Consider the following 9,144-nt stretch of genomic DNA (forward strand, 5'->3'; position numbering starts at 1 on the left):
AAATGACCTGTTATTTGGAAAACTCTTGCTAAAATATTTTACATATTACATGTTATTTACACTGCTTTATTATGGTTTAACTGCTTAAACGGTGGTAAAACAATGGTTTATACAGTAGCTGATTTGCTAAATCAAAACAGTCAGTGCCATGCATTTCGGTAAGATAGGGCTATCAAACATTTGTTTTCCTCCTATTCTTCAAGATTACAGAGACGGGTATGGCTGCAGCCTGGAGCGTCCCATGTCATCCGTCCCTTGTAATGCGGTCTCGTCTCATGCCGAGGTGTCATTGTAATTTTGCAGATGGAATCACGGGTAAATTCGTAAAATTTACAGTAACTTACTGGCAACAATTGGCCATCAAGTTACTGTGAATTATTTTTACAGTAAAGTTTCCGTACTTCCATATACAGTATTTTATGCATTCATTGATAAATATATAACAATTACACACAACATAAGATAAAAAAGTAAAAATTCAGTAGTTTATTTTGTTATTTACAGTGCTAACGTGGCTATATTGTGTTTTTTACAGTAATGCTTTAACTACTGGAATTTCAACTGTAATACTGTGATTTTGTCATGTTGACAGGGTTGTAAAGCAAACTTTACAGCATTGTAGTGTAAAAATCATACAGTAGTGTAGTATGTAGTAGTGAAATCTAAAGGAAATAACTAGATTCTACAGCCATTATTTATAGTGTAGTCATTTTCCACTGTTATGTAAGCAGCAGAAACAGCCCTTACTTTAACTGTTTAAAAGTGTATGTCATAGTCATAATAGTTTGGTAATCTCGAGACAAAATAGTATGAATGTTAAATCTTTTTTTTCCCCATACGGTACTGCAAAACATAGTATTTGTTTTGATTTTTATACAAATGAGATCACCTGCAGCAGCATCACCAAGAACAAGGAACTGCTGCCACCGGGCTGACTGCTTGATACTCTTCATCCACTATCTACACCATTGTGACTGGAAGGACAAGTAGTGGAACAGGTTGAAAGTTTCAAGTACCTTGGTACTTTGATTGACCACCCGCATAACTTCACCCTGTATGTTGACACAATAAAAAAAAGGCCTAACAGTGCATGCGTCTCCTCAGAAGGCTTAAAGGATTTGAAGTGAGAAAGGTCAGTCTATCTAGAGAATACCAGTCACTGATACTTTGTCATCTCTTTCAACATCACATTGTGGTACAGCTTCCTACCAAAAAATTGCAAGAGAAAGCTGGCTAGTATACCAGGCATTCCACCAAAACAGCCATTTGATCTTCATATACAAGCAGTGGAAAGAAAATCCAACTTCATCATCCATGCCTCCCACCTTCTGCACTAAAGTTAGAAGGAAGAAGGTTCAGAGTGCCTCTGGCTAAAAAGTCATTATACAACAAATCCTTTATTCCAAATGCATATAAACATATGTATACACACAAATTCATGCTACTGACACATCACAGACACTATGCCTTCAATAAAAAGAAAATCTTCTAACATGGCAACATGTTAGACCAAAAATCTTTTTGGATCGTTAAAATTAACGTTTCAGTGACACATGGAACACGGACGCCGGTCTCCATGGTGAAAGTCCTGTGTTTGACCCATCCAACTGAGATTAGGGGTCTTGAAATGACACTTCATGCTAGAACACAGGCACACTGCTGTTACCCTAAATATGTCCATTCCAGAGGGACGGGTTAGAACATGACACAGGGGACTACGCACTCCGTGACACATTTACACCTCGAAATACTGTGTTGTGTATGTGTGTGTGTTTGCAGACAGGCTCGTAATGAGAAAGAGAAAAATATACTGTAGGCTTCAAAAACTATGATAAAGTGTAAACCACACATGGAAAAAAGAACTCTAGATTAAGATTGAATTTTCTTCTCATGATTTCAGCTTATCAAGAGAAGACACGCAGGCTGTTTCACCCCTTTTTCTTCCTAAAGTGACACAAACACACCAGGCAATGCTCTTATCTCCACTGATCTGCAGTATGAACAAACTTTCTTGCAGAGCTGCCCTTTGTTTCCTATGCCTGTTATGCTTGTTGAGAAATGATTCAGAGAGAATATGAACACAAATCTAATGCCCAGAGAGCGTGAGACTTTTTTCAGAAGGGTGGCTACAAGTACACTTCAAAGTTTGGGTGGTTGGGTGAAGTATCTCCCACTGAGTACAGGATAGCCACTCTGTTGACATTTTTGCCCGGCAGCCCCAAGACAAGATGGCTGTGTCAGGAACCTGCTGGGACATCCACTCAGCCTTGCTGCAGACAAACATCCCACAATTTGAATGATGCTAAGCTAAAAAAATTGATTGGCGAGATGTTGCAAAGAACAAAAAGTGGGCAAGAAAGACCTAAAGTCACAGAGAGATTTTTTGCTTTTAGTTCATGTGTTGTAAACATTTTTTTTTAAGGGCACCTTAATTGACATCAGTATAAAATGCAAGACGTAAACATACTGGAATTAGCAAGAATGGTAATTTCCATCTATAGTCGTCCCTAGGCAGGTAACAAGAAGAGAAAATGTTAAAGTTAAAAGTGAACATAGTACTGGTTTGCCTTAAGCCATTGTCTGAGAAGTGTCTTAAAAGTATAATAATTAGTGCACACCCTTACTGCAAATGCTAGACTATTCAAACATTTACTTTCTGACAGAAACTCTGCTGCACCGTTTTTCACGGGACTTTTATAAAGGTAACCGTAGACTCCAATCTGACCCCAGATAAATGAAATCATTAACTATGTCAACCTCCTCCCCACAATTTTTTTGATATTCAATAAAAGACATGAGATGTGTCATTGCAGACATAAGAATTAAGAAGTGCTTCTTGAATGTTTTTTGCATCATCTGCATTATTTGAAATTTCGTTTATTTGCATGAGATTACAATTTTCATTCATGCATCATATAGTAAGTCGTTAATATAAAGTTTGAATTGGTCCCACAATAGAGCCTTGTGGGACCCCTAAAAACAGTTAAGGTTGGGAGATTTGGTTTTGTTGACCCCGACTCACGGAGCTGAACTTGTCTTTTGAGGACTGTAGATATAGTGATAATTACAGAATGGATGAATGCTATAAATGTACGCACATAAAAATAATAAAATGCAGGTCAAGTCTGATTTCTATTGCAAAGTTCATACTGGAGGTAATTTGGAGTAAAGGTAAAATGTTGGCAGATGGCTACTAAATCCACAATACAGTATATGCACTGCTGTGCTTATCGTATCAGCTCATGTCTGTGGCTGTGGCCTGTAGCTGAGGGCCACTCTACTGCCTTGGCTCCCCACACAAAAGAGCACCTTGCTAGTTACATAATCCTCTCAGACCCCTTATAAAGCCTGGAGCTCTGTATCTTCCCCTGGATGCCGCAGCTAACCACTAACCATTTTTAGCATCTGTGAAGTTGTCAATAAATACAATGAATGGAGAGATTTTAATTGTATACTTGTCCACGGGTCTAGAGGGGCTTTAAAAAAAATAGCATGTCAATATATTATGCAGACATTTTCAGTGATGTTCAGGGATTTTTCTGGGGAGATGAGGCAGAGCGCAGAAGGTTAAAAAGGGAGGAAGTGGTGGGGGTGTTCGCATTCTTCCAAGAATCTCCCCCAAGGCTACAATGTCTGTGCTGGTTTTTAAATACCCAAATCAGTTACACTGGAGAGCGCCGTTTTTTTCTTCTTTTGTGCCGGCAACAACGGAAACAAGCTTCCGGGCACTCACACACGGACACACACTTCTGATAAGAGCAATGGGCTAATCAATAAACCTTAACAACATACAGTGTAACCCTCAAAACATCCTCTTCATGTTATTATTCCAGTTCCTAATAATTATTAAATTACTTGTAGGTAAAACAGCTATAGATGCTTAAATGGCCCACAATCTGAAGAACGTAGTAATGTAGATGTAGGTCTCTTTCACATCCGTAATTTAGGTCACTTGGTGCAGACTAAAGAATTAGTTCTGTTCTCGCCTTTCAATTCTGAACCGCACTTGTTAATATAGACCTATTATTAATCAAAAGGTGAAAATATGTACACGTATGGATTGGCAGTTTTAGTAGTTTTATTCTGCATCATCAGCACTAAAGGAAACACTACATTTAATCATGTGTGTTTACATGGACAAGAGTGTTCCAGTTATGATCATATTCAGGGTCTTATATTTAAGTGGTACACAGATAAATCAGGTTATTCATATGTCCGTACAGGCTCGCAAACAGCTGTGTGCTCTGAGCACATCCCCCCTTTCTCTCTCTCACTCATGTTTTTGCATTGTGTACTGTTATTTTTGGAATTTTGTGTTATTTTAGCCTCTTTTTTAAAATAAAAACCATAGATTAGAGTGCTCCAGGGATTACATATTCTTGCGTATTGCATTTCTTTAAAAGTAAAAAGGAGTAAGCACAAAATACGTTTCGCTCTCCTGTTCAACTGATGAAACGTTTTTGAAAAATACAACATTTTATTGATGGTAAATATGTCAAATTTAACAAACAATAACCACAACATTTATCCTTTAGAGGTCGTGTAAAGACTCCCTTACAAATTAACCTTTTTTGCAAGTTAAGCATCTCATAAACTTTGTAAAACGCTGTCAATGAAAAATTACCGTATATACATACACAACAATTATTTGTGCCTAGCTGTAATTTCGGAAAACGTATTTCTTTCTTAGTGTAAAATTCCTTTCGTCAGTTTGTCGTGGCCTGTACTGCTGCTGACAGCTGCTGAGATGCCTAGCTTGCTGCTATTACTGAAAGGTTGGGAAACACTGCTCTCTTTTATTTTCATCCAGTTCTGTTGAATAACAGCTTTCATGGACACAATAGCTAGGTAAAATTAGAAACTACAGAAGTGTCTCCATCACCGTCTCACTGCTTCCTTCCCCCGAAAACAACAATCAGGGTTTTACAATTTTGATATTTTTATGACCTGATCAACCTGATGTGATAAAAGTATGGTAGGAGAACACATACTCATACACATCAAGTGATGAGAACAGCTGATTTCAGGCACTTAAATGCTTTGCGTCCATAATCCCTGATCTCCCTGATGGATAAATTAATTTCAAATGGTTTTCCACACACACTGTTTAGTTTGATTCGGCCCCGTGTTCACTATGTCATCTGGCAGGATTTCATGTCAGCAAAGTCCAGAGAACAATCCCATCAGGGATCAGTCATGGACCTGCCTGGGCTCCAGCAGGGAGGCAACAGGGCAAATCACAAGACTTATTTTGTAATTTTACTCTGCGCTAGTTACTACTCTTATCGCAACTTATTTCATGAGAGACTGCAAAAAAACATTGTACAGTTTACAAGCCCTGATATCCTGTGTGAATTTAATTTCAATTTCTATTGTTTAAAGGAGAATGCCTCCACTCAGTGATGCATATATGTGCTACCTTGGTTACCAAATGATCTTCCATAAATACAGTATATACAGTATGCCAACACTGATTTATTGCCAGTTGATGATGGATTATTTTATAATTTGGATTCATGCTCAAATGAATACTCCTAATGAGGGCTTTTCTTTGTTTTAACTTGTCATGTAAACATTTTTGTTAAACTTTCTATTGGTTTATAAGGTTCAGTCATTTGCATTTGAGTCCGCCATTGTCGTGTGTAGGTTCATTACATTGCTCTGTTAGCGTTTTACTGTTGGAGGGCAAAAAAAATACGATAAAGCTAAGACAGCAAAGTTGCCACCACGTCATTTTAAAATAGCCAGTCAGGGAAAGCTTAGGAGCTACTTTGCTACTTGAATTGGCAAACAGAGACTTGAAAATAGCCACACAACCAGTTTAGGAGCGCTTACCAGTGTTGGATTCCACACCCGGCAGGGATCCAGGACGTCTGCTGGCTTAAAGTGGTGGCGATTGGAGCAGGTGCAGCTTTATAGGGGAGGTAGCCTAATTGGACACTATCACTGCTTGTTATGTCCGGGGGGGGGGGGGTAGCTTTATTCTCTCCTTAGATGTTTTATGGTTTAGATATCATATTGAGTTTCTTTGTTGAGTTAAGGTTAAGTAAAAGTAAATTTCTTTTGAAATAGGTTTGTAGTTAGGTTTTGCTGTTATTTGTGGTTAATGTAGTAGTGTTATTGTTAGTCTCCCCCTGTGTGTCAAAATTGGTCTGATCAGCCAATACATAATTCCCCTTTGTTTCTATGGTAGTAGGTGAGTTGTATTTGTGAGTCTGTTAGCTTCAGAGCTTAGTTACTGTCTGTTTATTTGACCTCTTTTATGGGCCCAAAACGTTATCTTCATTGTTGTAATGATTTTTTGGGAAACAAAAACCCTTACTTTTTTTTTAACATTGGGGATAGGTTGGTCATTCACGGTTATCATGTAACATAACAGCATAGTATGGCAACTTGAGTTCAAAGAGCAAAACAAGCTCTTGCCATAGTTAACAATGCAGGGGAGGTCATTGGCAAGTCACAGGAACAACTTTGCACTATACTTTACCAATGCTGTACACAGAAAGGCTAAACATATGACGGCAGATACCTCCCACCCACTGCACTCAGAGTTTGAATTCCCATCTGGCCATCGATTTAGGGTACCAATGCCCCCACAGGCGTTAAACAAAGAATGACAAATTCAGAGAAAACTTACATTGAATTTATAAGATATGCTTTCTTGTATTTATATAACACATTTGCTGCTACCTGCCCATTTGCACTATTGTATTCTGTATCTTCTGTGTGTTTTTAATGTTATGTGCACCTTTCCTGTACTTGGTAGAAGCCAAGACAATGTCCACTGAGGTGGACACTAAAGTAAATCTTATCTATTTCATTACAATCATGTTATGAATAACTTATAAGGTATTATCTCTTATGACAATTTCAGAAAGTTAAAGTAGGAGTTCATGAAACATACTTGAAATAAATCATAACTTTAGAACATCCAATTGCTAGCTGAAGAGATGCCACTTTACCATCTGAGCACTGCCAAAGCACGGTAACCCTCCAACTGCTCAGGATGCTGGTCCAGCACTGGCAGTCTACTCACCTTGACATCTCTCCATTTGTACGTGAATAGGTCCTGAGCGTGTGTGGGGGTCCAAAAATCGGGAATACACTAAACTTGTGGGGTACGGACAGTTTTGTGGGGCCAAAATGCTGGACCCCACAAATCTAAAGGGCTATTTGAGGGTTAAGACTTGGTTTTAGGATTAGGGTTGGAATTAGGTTAAAGTTAGGTTAAGGGGATAGGGAATGCATTGACGGGTCCCTACAAAGATAGTGAGAAGTACTATTTGTGTGTGTGTATGTGTGTGTGTGTGTGTGTGGTCATGTTATTGAACTGATAAAGTCAAGTAGTAGTCCATTTTTTGGATTCATGTCTGTTGTGTCAAAAACAAACACCCCAGGCAAGTGTTAAGACAGAATGGAATTGTCTTTGTTAGATGCAAATTAAAACAAAATTGCTGAGGATGGCCTACCTGTAAGAATAGCTGTGGTCTTCTGTGGCTGGGATGTAGACGAAAATGTGAGGAGCTTCTGTTAGACTGTCAGCATCTCTCTGTCTATCCAACTGTCTGAATGAAGAAAGATAGACACAAAAAGAGACTCTTTAACAGATTCACTTCCACCTTTCACGTAATAAAGTCAACAAACACCTATCATCCTTGACGTAAAACTCACACAGGTCCATGCATCAACACTTGGAGCTGCGCCACATAAACAGCTGTCAGTGACCAAGCAGAGATAATGGAGGAACTGGGGATTCAGTGCTTTGCGTGTGGGACGCCTGACAGTAACATATTTCCCATGAGCCTTAGCTTGGGTCAATGCTCTAACCTTTGTAGAGGCGGTTGTCAATATTCAACGGTGATTACTTTTCATCAATAAAAGGTTAAATCTTAAGGAAACGTATAGCAGGAAGGTATAGAGGACACACACATTAAACAGCAGAGACAAGAAACAAATGTGACTTCACCCTCCACCTCCATCAATTCATCCAGCAATGTAGTGGACATCTACCAAGACTAAAGCTTGTTTCAATTCCATGTCTTTATTGTTCCAGCTTTCATCATCTAGGTAAGTTCTTTCTAAGCTTTACATGCTATTTATGACACAAAGTATGTAATACAAAGGTCAATACATACACACATACATACATGCATACATACATGTACACAGACAAGCCAGGGATCAACCACTGATTCAGTGCTAAATAGCGCTGGGCACTAAAATGGAATTATTTGATGGATCTATCTTTAATTTTGGTGTAAAACGTCTACATTTCATTTTAAAAAGCGACATCATTGGGGTGCCCTGGTAGCTCACCTGTTAAAGTGTTTGCAACATGCCCCCACAGACCTTACCGCAGCGGCCTATGGTTTGATTCTGAGGCCCTTTGCTACATGTCTTCCCCTTGCTGTCGGTGTGGCCCCAATATACTAAACTGCTGACCTCACCACTCTCTACAACACTCTCTATGTTGGCCCTGTAGAAAATGGAGAGGATAGATGGACTGAGGTGAGCCTTCTTCAGCCGCCGCAGGAAGTGTAGACGCTGGTGAGCCTTTTTCACCAGACTAGTAAGGGACTGTTGGGACTCCTGTTGCTGTATCACATTGAAAATCTCTTGTTGTGAGAAGTGAAGAAATAGGAGTCAACGAAACAGCCCAGATGCTACTCGTGTAATTAAAGCCTAAAGGTAACTTATTTTATTACACTGTATACCATAGATAGACTGTATAATACTAGTGTCACCATTACAAAATTATGATTTTGATGTGGTGCTGAATCAAATACTTAAAACAATAAAAATAAATATAATGTATATGTATACATTTATTTTTGATTGGCTTTTAGATGAGACACTGAAACAGCAGTCTCAACACAGGGATAGAAAAGCCTGGTCTTTATGCTGCAAACTTCACTGGCTGACAATCAAATAGATATGATACTGATACTTGTTGACGGAGTGTGTTGGCAGTGGTGTATCTTGCATGAAACATTTAGCTGAGTTCTGGTGATGCTGTGTACATCACCAGCAGGACGAGATGGTAGCTCCAGGCAGCAGATCTGCAGACAAATGTATAATTAAACAGTAGCAACCGTGCCCCCACCCCCCCCACCCCAAAGAGGTTTTGTGTGTGTGTGTGTGTGT

General features: G+C 39.0%; 1 protein-coding gene across 6 annotated transcripts in view; it reads right to left on the minus strand.

The window, feature by feature from the left end:
* The window catches only part of LOC117936761 (RNA binding protein fox-1 homolog 3-like), a 713,247-nt gene that overhangs the window by 613,135 nt on the left and 90,968 nt on the right, over positions 1-9,144 (minus strand). For 5 of the 6 annotated variants that reach the window (XM_034860139.1, XM_034860141.1, XM_034860137.1 and 2 more), the window contains exon 2: positions 7,470-7,565. The gene's annotated coding sequence lies outside the window, so the exon portion shown is untranslated. The remainder of the gene's footprint in view (positions 1-7,469; positions 7,566-9,144) is intronic. The other variant, XM_034860136.1, reaches the window with a different exon arrangement.

This window comes from Etheostoma cragini, chromosome 21 (genome assembly GCF_013103735.1).
Source record: "Etheostoma cragini isolate CJK2018 chromosome 21, CSU_Ecrag_1.0, whole genome shotgun sequence".
Classification (NCBI taxonomy): Eukaryota; Metazoa; Chordata; class Actinopteri; order Perciformes; family Percidae; genus Etheostoma; species Etheostoma cragini.